This window comes from Anticarsia gemmatalis, chromosome 25 (assembly GCF_050436995.1).
Source record: "Anticarsia gemmatalis isolate Benzon Research Colony breed Stoneville strain chromosome 25, ilAntGemm2 primary, whole genome shotgun sequence".
NCBI lineage: Eukaryota > Metazoa > Arthropoda > Insecta > Lepidoptera > Erebidae > Anticarsia > Anticarsia gemmatalis.
In genome coordinates this window covers 8149932-8162354 of record NC_134769.1, presented here as the reverse complement: position 1 = coordinate 8162354, position 12423 = coordinate 8149932, and the positions used below count along the sequence as shown (strand labels likewise).

Here is a 12423-nt window from a genome sequence, read left to right as displayed (position 1 = left end):
TCAAATGTTGACAATTATGATTGTTAAAGCATTGACCATCAATTTGGAAGATAAAGCAGATGAAAACAGCGGAGAGACACTCTTGGTGATGTAAAACTGTTTAGTAGTATTTTTTTAGATTATGCATCTATTATTTTTATTGGTATAACTTCATTCATATGGTCGTAATACCAAGAGGCAAAGCAATTAATGCCTAAATGAAATGAATATTTTTACTATATCTTATCTTTATAGGTCCCTGAGAATATGTCAAGTTTAAAAGATTTGTCTTTTAATTCGTCATACTTATATTTGACTTCCTAAAGTCGGGTTCAGAGGAGTGTCATGTGTAACGTGAGATTATGTGTAATATAGGTACCTACTACTTATGCAGGCGTGATATTACGCATGTATATGTTACTGTAAAAGCCCGAACGGTGGTAAATCCTAAGATTTTCCGGTATAACCTAAGATTTACCAACTCGCAATGGTAAAAGTCCGAATAATTATTTTATTTCGAACTTTTACCTATATTCACTTGATGATGTCGAGATGTCGCCGGAGCCCCGCTTCGCGGGGCTCCTCCTACTGAGTGGTTAAAAAAAAATAACCACGAAGGCTAAGGTGGGAGCTTCGCTTCGCTCGCTCCCACCTTAGCCTTCTAACCTAACCTACCCATGTCGCTGTGCCCAAAACTCCTTCTTTATAACTATGTCACAGTATATAATTATACCGTGAAATAGTTATAAACATAGTTATGAAGGAGGATTTTTTTATATACCGTAACATAGTTTTTAAACTCCGGCTTGTTCGGACTTTTACCATTGAGAGTTGGTAAATCTTAGGTTTTACCGGAAAATCTTAGGATTTGCCAGAGTTCGGGCTTTTACAGTAACATATACATATAAGAAAATCTTCAGAGATTTTTTCCTCATTCAACTTGCCACCATATTCCTATCAAACAGGACTTCATCACTACACAAATCAAATCCTTCCAATCGGATTAAACAGCGCGGTCTAGATTCGAGTCCCGGCTGATGCATACTAAGCTGAGCACATTTGCATCACAAGCGGCCTGATGGAGCACAGATTACTGCATATGATTATGTACCACTTGAATTGCTGCAGATAGAGATAATGGCTACATTATTGGGGAATTCTGAACTCTGTTGAACTATCGTTAAGGGTAACTCTAGTAAGGGCCCTTACTACAGTTGACTTATCCCTTGTTAGGTGTAACATATTTCAGATCATAATATTACGAATGCAAAAGTTACTCTGTGTGTTTTGTGACGGTTTTATGCTTATAACTAAACGGATTATTAAATTTGGCTAGGCTACCCCGTGAAAAGATATGGGGGTTTTTTAAACATCCAAAGCCTAAACCGTTGGCTTATCTAGTACTGAGTATAGGAAGAAATTCACGGTTTAAGGTAAAAATATGACGTATTTTCAAATTTTCTTAATTTTTAAATGATTCCCAAAGAGAACTTATCCAATTCTTAGATGGGTCTCATATGATCCAATATATTCTGTACCTGCTCTACATATTAATTTTGGTTAGTTTATGTATGTGTAATGGGAAATCATTACATTCTAAGCAACAGTCTCAGTAAGTATAGAAAATCTATTTCAGTATTTTGTATTAATTTGAAGATAACAAAATAATTTCCTGGAATCTTACGCGTAAGCCGTACTTACTTCAACTAATTAGTAAACTATGAATAGATTAGTATATTCATGGAATATTTGGCTATGTTAATTGTTGCGATCGGTAAAAACCCTTCGTTGATAACCTATTCGCATTAACTATCGGAAACCTTCTAAAAGCATAGAAATACTGGGAATCAAACTTGAGTTAGATATCTATGTTGATCACCTTAACATTTTTTCCAATGGCAATTTTGTTATGACGCCGCCAATTTCTGAGTTGCCAGACGAATCGGTCTAACCCCCGGTTTATTAGGTACTTTTAACGGTAGTTTATCTAATAGCGTTAAAACTCACATAAAAAACGCAATTGAATAGATAAACTTAAATGTACTCAGAAACCGGGGGTTAGTGATAAAATCAAATCGTTTATTAATTTAGGTTAAATGCTGACACTTATGATAGTCATAATACATAGAGTTATAACTCAAGATGTCGTAAATTATCTAATAAGATTCAAAAGAAAGACCTTTCAGAAAATAAGCGTCTCGGATAGTTACAGGCCAATTCGGGAGGAGAATGCAGAATCCTTCTTAAAATATTACCGAAATAGTCACTAATTCCACGCTAGTTTTATCCCGATTTTGATAAAAACTGTTTACGTTTTGGGATCATTGATCTGTGTAAACATTGCTAGGAATTAGCCAACACATGAACCACTTTAAGATATGACGAACAACAATAGAAATTTCAAAGGAAAATGTACCATAATGCTTTTGATAAAAGATTGAGATTTCCTTGTGGAGTTCGTAAATTTTTTGTTTAGGTTACAGGCTGCTAGCGTTTGGTTTGTGCAAATTTATAAACATTGTGAAGTATGGATAATATTTGGCGTTAAATATTATTATAGAAATCGCTTTATTCGTGCTTAGTAGTCCAGAATCTCGGTCTCTGCTCTTATAAGTGGAGTCAGTACCCTGGTACTCTTAGAATATAGCACCCGCTTTGCCTAGATCGATTTGACTTATTATAATGTAAAGGGTCTTAAACGCGATTGCAGGTTAAAATCATTACTGACTTATTATTGTTAAAAAACTGTAGTCCACAGAAACTTTAAAAAGCAAAAAAATATGAAATATATAAATGTGACAAAGTTAGTTCGTCCGTAACGCAAAATCACGTTAAAATCTGAGACTTAAAAAAGCTCAACCGATTTTAACAACATTTTCTTTGGAGATACTTGAGCATTTTAGGTCTAACATACGCTACTTTTTAGTCCAAAAACCTACCCCTAAATGTCTCAAATAAGGGATGAAACGTACACGTGCATCGGTCAGCTATAAAATAAATAACATCAAGTTATTAGCGTTACATTCGATAGCACGCGATCAGATAACGCGTTGCCTGCAATTACACAATTGTGAAACAATTAACTCATTTTAACACCAATTGTCGCTTTTCATTGTTTACTGTGAGAAAATTTTATTGCTTTTTTATTGATGTTGTTTATTTTTACTTTGTTTAATACGTGGTTCTAATTTTACTCGGAAATAAGGCTGTAATAGTGTTGTTTTCCACGAAAGTGTTCGATAGTATAGCTTAATAATACGTACCTTTTATTATTAAAACGTAAAGTTCTTATTACAGAAAGTTCTTATTAAAGAAAAACATTGTGCCCTAGACTTAGCATGCCTGGAGTTTTATAACATCGTGGTAGCTTGAGGCTTAAAGCAAAACTGTTGGAAATCCGTGCCCAGTAGTGGTACTGTAATAGGTGCCCTTAATAAAAATATGGAAACTGAAATATCTTGCGAAAGCTATTTATAGCCATTACTAGGAAAAACAAATTCTTGAAGATGAAATAAAAGAATTACCTATTGTTAAGTTCAATAACCCATAAACGATGGTTTGTAGCTATGTAGGCCCTAATGAAAACGTCTAGAAAACACGGAGAAAGTTCATAGAAACCTTCGCTATTTATGCAGAAGCCATAACTATAAATACTAAATGAAATTGAACCAAACATTAACATCTACGCACTAGAATATATTAATATAAGAAAACTTGTTTAATGAGTGAACTACACTACATAGTATGAAGCAAAGTCGCTTCCCGCGTCTGTCACTATGTCTGTATGTATGTGTGCTTAGATCTTTAAAACTAGTCAACGGCTTTTGATGCGGTTTGTTTTAATAGATAGGGTGATTCAAGAGGAAGGTTCGTGTGTAAAAACTTGTAAAGTTTGTTTTGTAAAATAACTGTTTTAACCGGGCGAAGCTGGGGTGGGCCACCTTACTCATAAAAGATGTATCACAGCACTCATTATTGTGTATAGTTACCCTTATTTTATCCCCAACTATCGATACGTACACCCTTTCTTTGAAACCAGTATTTGTTTGCACCTTGTCAAATCGTTTATATTCAAAAACAAGTTCTCACCCATACAAAACAAGGTGTTTTATCCAACGAACTGTCCAACCGAAAAAAAAAATCTTCAAGAATATCCCCGACAATACTTTAGCAAGGGTGCTCACGATTTTACACAGTTTTAAGGGGGTAGTTCATCCCGGGGCATGTAATTAACACCCTAATGCCCGGATCAGTACCGACCCTTTGATAACGAAATTTTTAATTGGTCCCTCGGACCGTAATCCCTTTACTATATGTGTTTTTATTTGGCGTTTCCGTCAAAAAGGACCGGTAGCAGGTGGTTCGGATTATATTTAACGATGTTTTGATACAATTTTTAAAGGAAAGGGATAAGCAAAAATAGGGATTTCGTTTTTGTTAGTGGGTCACCTTCGCCTTTCGTGCGATTCTTATCTTTACTACTAATATTATAAGGCATAAATTGATTTACGTACTTAAAAATAAGTGCCTTTTACATAATGAGACAGGCTTCAAGCGCCTTGTTAAAAATTGTCGAATCTACATAAAAGAATATTGCTATCACATTTTAGTCAGGCGTTACTTTTTAAAACGTAATTGGACATATCGAATGTTGCTTGAGAAATTGTTACTTAAATCCGAGAAATCAAATGAATAACGATATTAGCTTTTTCTTTTAATAATCCTTTATTTATCTCTTGAATTCTTATATACATTAAATCACGCCTTCTTCCCATTAGAGTAAGCAGACGCAAGAGAACTTCACTTGATATCTTACATAGCGCTTCATTTACATTCATACAATATTATTATTATGAATTTACAAGTCTATCGCATTGGAGAAAACAAATACCATCCAATTCAAAGCATTATTTAAAATAAATCTGCAAATAATTCCGCCGTTTACATAACAAAACTTATACCACTAATTAAACCTACACAACCAATAGTTTTACCTCTTTTTTCCTCAAATAGCAATCACTTAAACCGTCGAAAATGGGGCCTTTAGTAAGGAGAGCTCATTAAGTGCCATTAGCGCGCATTATCCCTAGTTCGAAACTCATTAACAATCTAAAAGTTTCCTACTACGTCCCAAGTTCATTCCCTGATTGTAAAATGTTTCCCCTTTAAATTATTTACAGTTTTGTTTCACTAATTGTTTAATGTTTTGGCTGCTGAATAATGTATATTGTTTTGTATTGATACTGTTAAGTCTGCGCTAAATTCTATGTTTGAAGTCGAGTTTAATCAATTGAAGTTTAAGTTTTAAGTATGGAAACTGTACTATGCTTGCTTTTAGACAACAATTTTTTTTAAAGTGCCTAATTTTGTTAGAAAGATTCATATGAAAAGTGTTTTGTCTTTTTATATTATAGATAAATAAATTAATGAACAAATATCATTGGACAAGTCACACACGGTCATTTGATTCCAAACTAAGCAGAGCTTTTACTATGGTAATCAACTGCAACAACTGATAAACGTACTTATATACTTCAAAAAAATTTATTGACAAAAAGATCATTACAAACTTGATTGAATGTGACAAAACATAGATTTGCGTACCTACACCTTTTATTAGTTACTAAGATAGTAAAGGTTTACGTTCAAACAAAGAAACCAATTTACGATAAAATTTGATACTTTCGATCTATTTTCATGAGCTAAAAATAATCAACTTTGGTATTTTTCTTATAAAATTCTTGTAGTATCGATACTAAAGGCTTTTTACTGTAAAATATTGTAAATTCGCTTGTGAGCGATCCCGTCTGTGATGCGCTTCCATTAGCGAATATCGATCTAAGCTATTGTTTCAAATGGGGTTGGGTTTAACTGATAAAAGTAGCGTTTTAACTGTATGATCATGCAAGACGTTTTTGAAGATGTTCGGGACCGTACATTGAGAAGGTTCTGCTATTTTTCTGTTTGAACTTTTGTAAATATTAAGTTGTTACGCAAAAACACTGGGAAGGTGTGAAACTGCTGTGAGCCGATAAATTCAAATGAGGAATGTGTAACAGTTATATGTTGTTGTGTAGTATATTTATACTTTAATCGTGAATTATTTGGGAGCTTAGAAGCGTTAAGAATATTTTTTTGTTTACGAAAGAGTGCGGTTTATACAGGGTGTAAAAGACAGCCTACCGAAAACGAAAAAAAAATGATTCTAGACACGATTCTGGTGCTTATGGCGCTGAAAATTTTCATCGGTTTTTTCTTGATTTTTCCGAATTTTTATGCGTTTTTTTTTAATTTTTTTGGTATTATTTCGTTAATACTACACAATGCAACATGAATATGAAAAAAAATCCGCCATATTACTGTTTTTCACAAAAAACAGCAATGGATTAAAACAACGTATAAATTCGCTATCAGCTGTTCGGCCAACGACACCGCGCCGGCGGCGGCACGCCGCGTACCTACGCGCGCCACACAGACACGATTACACACACAGCCGTCAGCCTCACACTCACTAGTATGCAGCGTTACTTAGTATTTGTTCTATGCTAAAAATGAAAATTACATAATTATCCCGCTCTCCAATAAAAAAAAACATTCATAAGATTTAAAATGTGTGATATCTTATTATTACACGTACAAATACATACAGAACGACAAAAAATCCTATTGATATTCTTTAGCGCTATAAAAATCTCTAATAAACAATTTAACATGTATTGTCGCTTTGTTCCATTTGTTCTTGCAAAATTCTATTCGATATTTACACGCTCATTCATACTTCATACAAGCGCGGTGCGACTCGAAAAGTAGATGGCCGTACTGACGCGTGACGCCGCGACCGCGCGTGGATGTTACATAGATGGGATACGGCAAAATGGATGCTAAGCAATTCTCCGGGGATTATGAATTATGATAAGTTAGTTTCTCTGATAAGAATATTAATGGATATTGATTGTTATCATTGTAATGTACCTACCTACATTTTTATGGTTTAATTAAATAAACGTTTCGTGTTTATTTTATTTACTTTAATCTGATTTTATGTTATAAATATCAAAGTTTTTTAAACTTACATCAGTAATGTTTGTAATGTTATTTGGTATTTGAATAAAACTACAATGCAACGAGTAACAACTGTGACAAGTAAAAATAGTAATGCCACATCAATATTTTATTGAATCTAATCTCTCGCTGGGATCCTAACTCGTCGCTCGTCACCAAATCGGCGGCGCGCGCGCGGACGGCGCGGAGGGAGCGGGTGGCGCGGGCGAGGGGCGGCGCGAGTGAGCGGAGAGGCGCCCGCGCCGGCGGCTCTCTTTGATTAATAGTACGAGCAATTCGCTCGCGGAAGACGGAAGCTCTTCACCCGTGTCGTTCGTTATGTCCTATTCGTCGTGTCGTGTGTGAACTGTTGTTTATTATTACTTGTTATTGTCCCGGTTTTGAGTTGTTAGTGTTTTTATTGTTATTATTTTTGTTGTTATTGTTTTCGAAGTGCAGTTGTGTTCGTAAATAGGAAGAAATGTTGATGTGTTATGTATGGTGAACCACGTGGAAGTGCATGGCGTGATCTGCACCTGTACGTCCGGATCCAAAGGTACTCAAACTCTCGCCATACACCAAGTAATTGCGTGTTGATAGACATTGATAACAATTTGTTTTAGCACTTTCTTATTATTGGATACATTTTGCTATTATTGTTTGATTTCACGTAAGCCAAGTAGGTACCTACCTACTAACAATTTTACTATGAGCTATTGTAACATACGGGCCTACTTACGATACCATAAACGATACATAAGATTGTTGTATAATGATAGCGTTGCACACTAGTGAGCGCATAGACGTGGTGGTACGCGTAGGTACGTACCTACGACGCGTCGCGACATGTCGTCGCTCAGCGCGCCGCCGCCGCCAGAAATCTCGTAGGCATGCGCGGAGATACATCGCGTTGTTCACTATACATTGAACGCTCAAAAATGACTAACTCGGGAACCAATCATTTCCGAGAAATATCGTTGGAGTAAATTTCGCGCATACAGTGTCACAAACTTACCAGTAAAGTTTTCGGTTAGCTGTCATTTACACCCTGTATAATGATTTTTATTTTCGTCCAAAGTATTTGATACCTTCTTAATACCAGGAAAAGGAGCTTAAGAGATTCAAACTTTCAAACTAGGACAACAAGTCCTTAATTTAATCTGAAACTTGTTTTATCCGCTGTAACTGACACCCAACATTATTAAAACAAGCTTCGCCTTCATTATAAAGTTTCGTTTTCCTCTTACACCAACGAATTTCACTTAAAATTTATTGCCGCAATATTTTTGTCTTACGGGTTCTTTAGTCGCTACGCTTATGTTACCGCTGGTAATCAGACCAGCGATTTTGCGAGCTTTACAACTATTTAGACTCCTACACACATATTAGCCGGACGGCAAAACCGAATATGTGTAGATGAACCCGATCGACACAAGCCGAACAAGTGAGTCGAGACGGTTTTGTTGTTCGAAAAATATTGCCGAACTGTTCCTAGCCGAATATTTTTGCCTTACAGGTTCTTTACCCGCTCCGCTTATGTATTCGCTGGCAATCAGACCATTGCTTTTGAAGGCTTTACAATCATTTACATTATAGTGCGGGAATTTTAATGATACAATCGTTATCTTAATTGCTTTTTATCTATGTTCAACGCGTATTAGAAGAATGACATGTTGGGTTTTAATTTGAGCTATAAAACAACAGGTTCTGTATGTTTTCTTTGTATTAGACGTAGGTAATTACCCGAATGCACAACGCTATGGAGGGTAATGTGTTTTATGTATGTTTGTATTTTACGCAGGATTATCTTTAATTCAAAACATTAAACAAACCCTAGTGTGGTTGTCATTGTGAGAAGTCTGTTGTTAATTTGGACCGAAAAAATGTATTTAAATTCATAGCTTAGTTACACAGTTCGTAGGTCATTGCAAACCGTAGTTTCATTCCCGTGGGTAAAGATAAAATCATTTATAGTAGGAATTGTGGGTTCAATTTCTACACTAAGCAAATATTTATGTAATCAACAAATAGGCATTTTAGATTTGATTATACCATACTTATATACCTCTACATCATCGGCATAACGATTTGTAGAATTCTACGCGACACAATTTTAATTTAGTAGTTTAGTGCGGGAAATGTATTTTATGTAATTATGTATGTATTTTTCATTGTTTTGATTTAGGTACTTACTTTAAATTCGTTACTCGTATATTCGTAAGCCCTATAACATTTAGTGTCTGACTAGTCTTCTACATGTTTCTGGGCCCCTAATCCGCTCTCACTGTAACCCTACCCACTAAAACAAGTGCGTATATCGTATATTACTCGCCATGTATTCCACGTTACAGTGACAATGTATCACTGAAGCTTTTTATTGCGTGTGTTGATAGCAAATATTATCTTTATAGGTTTTATGGCCAGTGGATGTCGCTTCAAAGTGCTGTGCCGTATTTATGTATAAGTTTTAGCTAAGACTAGCTGACCCGCGCAACTTCGCTTGCGTCACATAAGAGAGAATGGGTCATATTTTCCCCGTTTTCGTAACATTTTTCGTTGCTACTCCGCTCCTATTGGCCGTAGCGTAATGTTATATAGCCTATAACCTTCCTCGATGAAAGGACTATCTAATACTGAAAGAATTTTTCAAATCGGACCAGTAGTTTCTGAGATTAGCGCGTTCAAACAAACAAACAAACAAACAATCAAACTCTTCAGCTTTATAATATTAGTATAGATTACTCGCCATGTATTCCACGTTACAGTGACAATGTATCACTGAAGCTTTTTATTGCGTGTGTTGATAGCAAATATTATCTTTATAGGTTTTATGGCCAGTGGATGTCGCTTCAAAGTGCTGTGCCGTATTTATGTATAAGTTTTAGCTGAGATGGGTTGTTATATTTCAGGTTATGTAAGGAGCTGAGGAAGGGAGGAAAGGCTTTTAGAATGAGCTTATTTTGCGGCTTATAGATAGCTATATTTCTAATAGTTAAAGTGATAACAAATATATAGATAGGTAATAGGTATTGGCTTAGTTAGCAGATGCTTTGAAAGTGGTGAAACCTGCCATATTTATTTGAATGTACAGATAAATTCTTTTACCTTTGAGATAGCAAGAAAAACAGGAATTCAAATATGAAAAAATAAACACGGTAATTAGTACAAGAATCACTAATGGTGTCAAATTATTATGCCTAGGACGAATATCTTTTAACATTTCTTCTGACTTATTTAATATATCTGTAAGTAATTACTAAATACCTACCTCCGTTCAGTAGCTCACCTCACATGACAGTAAATATAAATGTCTGTGAAAATAATATGAATATCATCATATGTTTTTTTACTTAATGTATTACAACTTTTGACATTGATAGACACCTTATATACACTTTTTATGTTATTAGAATATGCTTAAAAACACTAAACAATAAGTTTAGTATAAAAATGTCCAACTTTCATGCAACATTTAGGCATACTTTTAATAGCTTTTAACAAAGTTCATGCTCTCGATAAGTATTACATATTTTACAGTTATAATAAACAATTAAAATATATGCTTATAATCTAAATCAATTCAATAATACACATTTAAATAGAACATCACAACAACAGAAAACTCGTGCCAGCGTCCATTCAGCGCCTGTCAGAAATATCATAGCAAGTAATATCAGAACATCGAATGCAGAACAAAGTTGCCTCAGGCGCTTCGTGTCCGACAGGTTTGATCTAGGGCTGCCAGATACACCCTGCTCATTTCATGGACATTTCTAGAGCCACGAACGGAATCATTGTTAGTCTTGCCTAATACTACTTTTAAAAGGAATTACCAAAAAAACCTTTGTAAAAAACTAGTTTTCTTTTTCATTCCGGTACAGCAAAGTAAAATTACTGGATACAAGATAACACGCAAAATTCCGCGACAATCACGGAAATCCCGGCTATCTGGCAGCCCTAGTTGAATCGGATCAAGTGCCTAGCTTATTGTAAACGTATTTTCTAGATGATTTGTACTAGAGCGGGGGAATGAAGCTTGTGATCTTGTTAAAATGTAGTATTCGTGGCATAATATTGAGGATTCCGGGTAATCGTTGTTACATACTGACAATAGTGCGCAATTACTATGTATGTGTATAACCACGTTTAAAGGGATTTTGGAAATGAATTTTTGCCGTATCATTTCATGACATCTTTGATGTTGATCTTGTTAGTTAATTAAATATTATAAAAGAGATAAGTGACTGTGTTATAAGCACATTCGATGTTATAAGCATATAACGTTTCTTACCCAAAACGGCCTTTCCTGGCCTTCTCTTCATAATAATATACATTTAAAGCCATAGCAATTAGCAATAAATATATTTAAACAACACGCGGTCATCTTACAAACTAAGCAGAGCTTGTACTTGGAAGGAGACAACACGCAATAGATAGATATCCTTATGTACTTAATCCTATAATATCCTTATATACTTCTTAATACATAAAAGAATAACATAAAAAGCAATTAACTGTATTCCTCCTACGAATTGATTAGTATTTTATACGATCAACACAATGAGTATGTTTGTGGAATTATATCTCTGATCGCACATCAAAGGTTTACGTGACTAGAGTATTACTTGTCTAGACTATTTAGTATATAGGTACATAGAACTGTATATACTAGGACATGGCTATTCAGGTTGGCGTATTAGTTGTCTCGTTTACTCATAAGACAAGTGATAGAGATAGAAGTAAATTAAAAATATGTGAATACAAATGGCCAAGTGAAGTACTATAGATATTTATTTTTGCTGATTTTAAGGCTGACTGGACGTGGTCTCTAGTTTGGTTCCTATAAAATAATAGTTATTGGGCTGGGCCAGTTTATTGGATATTGCTTTTATCAGTTTTTATTAGACTGGTTACTCTGTAGATTGTCCACTGGCTTAAATATGGCAATATGCTTATTTGTTATTACGATAAAAATATGACCTGCGAAATTGAGGGGTCATAAACCTCTGTCTATACCTTCAGGTTTAACAGGTGTGATGTTAAAAAAATACTCTTCATGTGCTTACAGCAAATATGTTGGTTTCTTATGATTATCTGGTCTCTGCTCTTGTGGGAAAAAGACGTGATTTTATGTATGTATGTATGAATCTATGAACATAGAATTGGAAACAGAAATAAATTCGTCGTATCAGTCCTTCATTATATTATCAGTAAGCTTCAAACTGTCTATCCCTTAAGTCATGTAACAATTTCCTCTTAATATAATTGCGTCGGAAGATATGATGAGTAATTAAGGAGCTCGATCAAAAATTAATTAAGCGAAATAATATGAGCCTTCATTTGTATATATTGTGTACAAGGTTTCTTGTATTAAATAGAACAAGTACTGAATATTATGTAACG

At 34.8% G+C, this 12423-nt stretch overlaps 1 protein-coding gene across 1 annotated transcript in view; it reads left to right on the top strand.

Moving 5' to 3' along the window:
• Window positions 1-12423, top strand: part of Cals (calsyntenin 1) — a 199106-nt gene that overhangs the window by 82164 nt on the left and 104519 nt on the right. The gene's annotated exons all lie outside the window — the stretch shown is intronic.